Here is a 7,871-nt window from a genome sequence, read left to right as displayed (position 1 = left end):
TAGACTGCCTTGGTCTTATTGTATCTTTTTATGCCATATTCAGCTGATATCCCTAGTCGGCCTGCTCTTTTATGAAGGGAAAAGGACAAGGGAGATCTGGGGAAGAAGGGATGAGGTAGAGGGAGTAGGAGAAATGTAGGGAGGGGAAACTGTGGTTGGGGTGTCATGTATGAAAGAATAAATTGAGAGAGAGAATAATTCAGATAATCTTATTCTAAATCATAAGACCTATTTCTCACTTCCCATAATATCCAAAAGTCTTATTGTAGGTTTCTCTGTCTGCTTTGACTTTTTTTTTAAATGTGTGAGGGAGATGTGCAAGGAATACAGGTACCTTTAGACACCAGAGGCATCAGCTCCACATAGAGCTGTAGGCATAGGTAGTTGTAAGCTGTGAATGAAGCAGGGATCCTATCAATAATAGTGCGAGCTTGTAACTGCTGGCCATCTCCTCAGCACAACTCTGTCCACTTCTAACATTTCAATTCTTCTTCATTTCCTCTCCTGAACTCCAAACTCAGTGTTATTTTTCCAACTCTCATGCACTGTTTTCTTCCCTAAGACCTAGTAAAATTGCCCTCCTCCATGCCTAGAAATTCTTCTTCTTCATCTTGTCAGGGCACTATGTCTCAGGTCACATATCATCCATCTACCCAGTTACTCCCCACAATATAATCTGTTTGTATCATCTCCATAACACTCCATTCTTTGAGATGAGCTTATTGATTCATTATGTGATTTCTAAACATTCTGTCATCTCTGACACATTATCTGTCTTGTTCATCAGTTTATCTCCAAGGGACATGGCAAATTCTTAATAAACATTTTAAATACCTCTTACTTGAATGCATAAGTAAAAGCAGCTACATTATCAGAATTGCAAGACAAGCAACCATGAGTTTATATAATACTAAATATTATATAAATGCTTTCAAAATTTATTGTGCTATGTCATATCATATTTAAAGGATTTATTCATCTCTAAAAGATTTATTGGAAATGCTCATCTTTGATATTTATGCACAAGCATGACTAAGACTCATGTGATTCATCTGGAATCATACATCTCTTGTACCAAATTGTATTTCTGTTCCTGGCTACCAAAAAAACTTAGGCTAAAGTTAAAGACATAGTTTCAAATGACAGAACTGTATGGTGGACATTTGGAGTGTTATATTCACCCCTGAGTCACATATGACATTTGTTTACATATCTGATAGTTTTATTTTAATATTATTATTTTATATTCTCTATGAATACTATCACATAAACTATCTAAAATAAGTTAGGAAAATCAACAACCAAATAACCTATGTATGCTCACTTAACAGTGGATAGCATAGCTCAGGAGCCCATCTTTGCAATTGTTTCAAGGGTTTCTCCCCTTCAAACCAAGGTGACTTTTAGATTCTTTTGGCTATAAATCAAATTTTAATGAAACACTTAAGGCATATCATAATTAGTTCATAACATCAATCCAATAAAATTTTAAGCCCTTTATTTATATACATTTTGCATAATATGAGACTAGAAATTGACTTGTCCAACAATAGATCTGCCTAAATAATCTGCCTAATAGACCTTTGCTAAATTCACAGGATGAGCACATGACCTTGCATGGCTTAAGACTCAATGCAAGAGTAAAGCAGTTGTTAAAGGCTGGAGACAGAAACAAAAGTGATCCAATTCTCTCCCTAGTCTGGAGTTATACTTGTCCACAGTCAGAAGCTGCAGAACACTTTATATAATGGGTGCCCCCTCCTTACAAGAACAAAGAAAGCATCAATGATACTCGACTACATAAATATCAAGAGACAGCCTGTGCCATGCTTCTAGGATGTACAATTCTTCTGGGCACAGATTCATCAACTGCGTGATGCTTTTGTATTGATTCTAAAGTGTTTTTTGGATGAACTTTGAAAGCCATTTGCTGAGTGTGGGGTTTTGTAGGCTTGGGGTTGTCAATAGGCGTGTTTTGCTGCAATTAATAACTATATGCTCATGCACCTGTGGAGAAGATGAAGCATCTTTCTAATTTCATGTTCGGCAATAAACATGAGCGACTGTCTGCATGATTCCTCTTTTGATTCCAGCTGCCAACAGCTTGGAAAGCTTTGAGGCCAGCTAACTCTACATTCCCTCATTAGCTGGTGTCCCCATTTATTTTTCTGCCTAAATGGGTAGAGAAGTCATTTTGTTTAGCTCATTCGGATCTGTTGAGAAAGATACCAGCAAATCAACACCTGTCACTTTTCAGTAAATCCTAAGAGGAAATGGCCTTTGTAGCAGCTTTGCTTTGGCAGCACACAGAATGCTCAAGGTTTGAAGTAAATGCCTAGATTATAGGAAGCAGCCATCCCCAACTCCAAGCCAGCGAGGGAGGGGGGGTGCTATATGCCTATTATGGATATAATTAATCCAAATCACTCACAAGACAATAAAATTTAATTATGGGTTCTTAGTTTCTAAGAACTCGCCAATTATTGTTAATAGGCTTTGCCTCGATCATAGCTAGTGAGTTAAATCTGTTGAAGCTATTTTTCCAACAGTTAATTTCTTAAAAATCCTTCTATCCTTAGTTAAATGGGTTTAATCCAGCATTGCTTTGTGGTAGCAGACAAAATGCTCTACTGACCTCAGTTTAGTCCCCTGTGTTTTGGGAAATAATTTAAGGTCTCACTTTCTAGATGGTTTTTATGTAATTAGCATTTCCTGTATTCAAAGAATGTCTAGACCTGTTATCTGTCATATGTACTTCCCTACTCATCTTGGGGCAGTTGGGTATCTCCTTCTCCATTGATTTTAGGGATCTCTGTGTCTGAGAACACAAAAAGTCTTTCAAAGTTCATATTGATTTAGTCAGATCTCATAGTGATTCAGTTGTGGCTCAATCCCTTTAATGTGTATTATCAAGGGGGTTATGGATCTAATGATCATTGTATTCACAAAGGGCTAAGCTGTCCCTAGAAATCAGCACTTATTAAAAAGGGCATTTAAGAATGTTTATCAAGTTTTTGTTACATGCAGATACATGTCTGTAAGAGTCTCCATGAATTACCTTATTACATGAACTACACTTCTATATATAAGCTGTTTTTCTTCTTTGGCTGACTTCTGGGGAATCTCAAGGATTTTATATACCTTGATGAACATTATGTAGCAAGTCATTCTTGACAATAGATTTCAACCTCAAGGATCCTGGATTTTACCCATTAGCTCTCTCATAAGTAAAACATAAAAGAATGTGTGCTTATAACAGGCTCCTGATTCTTTAAAATATTTCATGTTCTTACTGTTGCAGAGCAATGTGACTAGTGGGAAATTATTAGATTTGCATATAATGTGTAGTTGCCTCTTAGGAAGAGGATGTCAAAATGTTTGTTAGAGCCATGGTTGTGGTCATTGAGCCAGGAGTATAGTCAGAATTCCCTTCCTGTCTCTTTGAGGATTTGTCCAGATATGTGTTTCCTGAAATAATGCTGTTTTGTTTTTGAGTCAGTCAAAATTACTAGCATCATAGCCCTTGACCCCAACTGAGTTGAAAGTATTATGTAGCCTTTGATAGCAAAATATTACTTTGTGCCATAGAGAAACTGGGTGTGTCCTGAAAATAAAAGGGGTGATGCTGCTTGATTGCTGATGGTGAGATTTGTACTATGAATGATGATTATAGCTAGAGTGATAACTGAAGGAGAACTTCTGCAAGGAAGCATTGTAAATTGTCTGTGGATTATCTAACTGGGGCCAGGCATTGTGATTATTTAAAGATGTGTGTAAGCTCTTGGTTGAGCCTCACCTTGAAAGGAACTTCATTCCTTTATCCTTAAATCTGAATTGCTCTTAGAACTTGAAGTATTTAACTGGTAGGATACAAAGAAGGGATATCCTGAGAGTTCTAGGACAGATCCTAAGAAGACACTGCTTCCCCTGTGGTCTCTTGAAATGCTCACACTAGAAGAAGCCAATTGTCATGTCTTGTCCCAGAACCTGACTAACTAGAGACTTCAACTAAAGGCACACTGCCCAAAACTCTGGTTGGGCTTTGGAATTATGCCTACGAATGAAGCTATCTTGGATATTCAGAAGAGGGGATTGTTTTGTTTTAGGTTTTATAATGGTATGAATATGCCTGGCCCAGGGAGTGGCACTATTAGGAGGGATGGCCTTGTTGAAGTAGATATGGCCTTGCTGGAGAAAGTATGTCATTGTGGGCATAGATTTTAAGACTCTCATCCTAGCTTCCTGGAAGCCAGTCTTCTGTTTGCCTTTGGAACAAGATGTAGAACTCTCAGCAATTTCTATATTATGCCTGTGTGGATGCTGTTATGCTTCTGCCTTGATGATAATGGAATGAACTTCTGAACCTGTAAGCCAGCTCCAACTAAATGTTGTCCTTATAAAGAGTTGCCTTGGTCATGGTGCATGGTCACATTAATAAAACCTTAACTAAGACAGGGTTCGTTTTATTTTGTTGGATTTTTATTTTTTTGGTTGATGTTGTTTGCTTTGTTTTTGAGAGGACCACATTATAGTTCTGCTAGCTTTAAACTCACTTTGTAACTAAGTTTGACCTTTGAACTTCTAATCCTTATCCATCTACTTCCTTAGTAATAGAATTACAGAAGTGTACTACCAAGCCCCATTTACAGCATGTTGGTTATCAAATTCAGGACTTTCTGCTAAGGCAGCATCCTACCACATGAGCTACATTGTCAGCCCAACCTTTGAACTTTCAAGACTAGTCAATTGAAACAATAGCAAAGTGCATCATGTGACATGCATAGGTACAAAGAAATCAGACCTTACATTTTCATTCTGTCCTCACATAATCCTAAATTCATAGGCCATAAAGAAGTAAGTCTTTCACACTCACAGCCAAATAATCATTTCCCTGGAATCCACTGAAATCATCATGGCTGTCTGATTATCTGCCATACTTGGACCCTCAGAATACATCTCAGGATATAAAGATAGATAGATTGATAGATAGATCGATAGATAGATAGGTAGATAGATAGATAGGCAGACAGATAGATAGACAGACAGACAGACAGACAGACAGACAGACAGACAGATAGATGTAAAGAGAGAGGAGTATATGTATATCAAGCAAGGATTTGTGTGTCTGGATATGATCTAGCATTTTCCATCCTGTGTCCAGTGAAAGATAGTAAAATACCACAGTTTCTTTGTGTCACTCCTATTTTCAATATCTTCACAAATTAGCAATGTCTATGAACTATGACACAGAGCTGAGTGGTCAGCCATCACTTCCTTTGTGTCTGTCCACAACCTCCTTCTCCATGGCTTTGATCTATCTATTGCTCCGGCTCTATTCTTTCCTTTGCTGCTTCAGCTCCCACCTACCCACCCACACAAGAATTTGTCACTTCTCTACATTCCTCCCCTAAGTTCTGTGTGGTTTCGAACAACCACTTTTCTTCCCTGAGTCTTGCCTTTTTATCTGTATAGATTAGAAATGCTGTAGGAATTCAAATAAGATTCCTAACCAAAATTTTAGTACTGTACAGGATAAAGTACTCAAACTATATTCAGTTACCATCTCTTATCCTTCAAGCTACAACAGCCAACTCGCATCAAAAGTGCTTGACTACCAATTACAATGACCTACCATACCTTCCCAAAAGAGAAAACTCTGCATTTCTCTTTGGGACTACTTCTACCTCATGGAAACTTTCCAATGGGGGAAAAAAAAACGGCAGTACCCAGAAAATTCACAGCATGCTGCCCTGTGAAGAACAACAATATCTAGGTCCATCAGCACAGAAGCTTTCTTACAAAGCTAACAGTTAAGAAATCCACACTTGAGGAACTGCTGTCAGAGGATGGACCAGGAGGGGGATAATGATTCTACTGTAAAAAAAGATTAAAGGTAATTTTTAAAAACAGAAGAAGAAATCCATACTTAAGGCAAGTAAACTAAACTCTCTACCAATTGGACTCTATTCAATAAAACTATATTATTTTTAATGAATGCAACATATAATTCAATCTGATCCTGTAGACTATCAAATCTCCAACTAGTCTAATATATTACTGAGATATGTTTCCTTAAATACTTGGTAATGAGTTATAATTTACATTTTTATGCTCTAAAATACTTTTCCAGTCATCTCTCTCTAAATATTTTAACTTTGAATTACTTTTACTTTTATTATTATCAGTGATAACTATAAGAAATCCCACTCTGGGGACTAATTTATTTCTGATATATAATAGGCATTTGATTGATATGCACTGGTTGATAACCCACCTCTTTCTACGCTATGCAGATGTCAGCTAGTCATCTTCATTGAGATCAGCAGTTCTCAACCAGGGGTTCTCCACCCCTTTGGGGGATTCATTGGATCACATATCAGAAATCCTGAAAATCAGATATTTACATTATGATTAATCATAGTAGAAAAATTACAGTTATGAAGTAGCAACAAATTAATTTTGGGGTTGAGGATCACCACATGAGTAACAATATTAAAGGGTCACACAGCATTAGGAAGATTAAGAACCACTGGTCTAGATGCTCTACAGAGTAATAACAACAAACATAATGGTTACCATTCTCTGTATTCAGTGTGATTCCAAGTTCATCACTAATATTTTCTCAGTATAATATCACAATAAACTTACTTTCATTACTACTCATAAGAGTAGGGGCCATTGTCCCATGCTATAAGAAAAGCTAAGGTAGGAAATATAAGCAACCTACTGAAGACCATGTACCTGCCAAGCATCAGTACCTAGATTCACAACCAAGAAAACAATACCTACATCTAGCTGTTAATTACACACCTAAAACATAACATCGCTTTCAGCTAATTCTAACTCCCAAGAGATCAAAAAATAAATAAATAAATGTAGCCTCTCAAGTACCCTCTCACTCACCCAAACACTGTAGACCATTTCTTTCTCCCAAACATCATGGTAAAATTTATTTCTCATTCCTATTGTATTTCCAGAAATCTCCATCCCCAACCCCATCTAACCTCTCTGTCTCCTGTTCTGATTCATTTTCTTTTCAATAATGAAAGTAAATTTTCCAAAAGTTCAAATATAACTATGTTGCCTTCTGTCTTAGGGTTTCTATTGCTTGAATGAAACACCATTACCAAAAAGCAAGTTGGGGAGGAAAGAATTGATTCGACTTACACTTCACTGATGTTGGTCTCTTCCTAACCACCGCTAATTTCCTAACTTCAGCTAACCAGCATCAGTTGTCCCAATAACAAAAAAGTCTCACTTTAGTAGTTCTGTATCTTGTTGATAACAGCTGATTCTTAAGGCCCAGATAACCAGAACCTCAGAATCCTAAATCAAAATAACCCTAATGGAGTCTTTACTACTCTTTCTGAAGTTTCACAAACCAGGTCTCCATTTTCTGCACTGCTCACCTATGTTTTAGGTGTGTAATTATCTTTGAAGGTTCTACAGAACTTCCCACACACATTTCCTAACATTCAATGGCTCTTCTAGCCCAAAGCTCCAAAGTCCTTCCACAATTCTCCCAAAATCATGGTCGGGGGTGTAATACCCAATATATTACACTGGTACCTGCTTGTCTTAGTCAGGGTTTCTATAGCTGCAACAAAACACCATGACCAAAAAAACAAGCCAGGGAGGAAAGGGTTTGTTTTGGTTATACTTGCACATTCATCACCAAAGGAAATCAGGACAGGAACTCAACCAGTGGAGGAACCTGGAGGCAGGAGCTGATGCAGAAACCACGGAGAGGTGCTGCTTGCTGGTTTACTTCTCATGGCTTGCTACTTCTTTATTGAGCCTAGGACCACTAACCCAAGGATGGCACTACACATAGTGGGTTGGGCCCTCTCCCATTAATCACTAATGAGAAA

Source organism: Mastomys coucha, unplaced genomic scaffold, assembly GCF_008632895.1.
Source record: "Mastomys coucha isolate ucsf_1 unplaced genomic scaffold, UCSF_Mcou_1 pScaffold14, whole genome shotgun sequence".
Classification (NCBI taxonomy): domain Eukaryota; kingdom Metazoa; phylum Chordata; class Mammalia; order Rodentia; family Muridae; genus Mastomys; species Mastomys coucha.
This window is presented reverse-complemented; position numbering follows the sequence as displayed.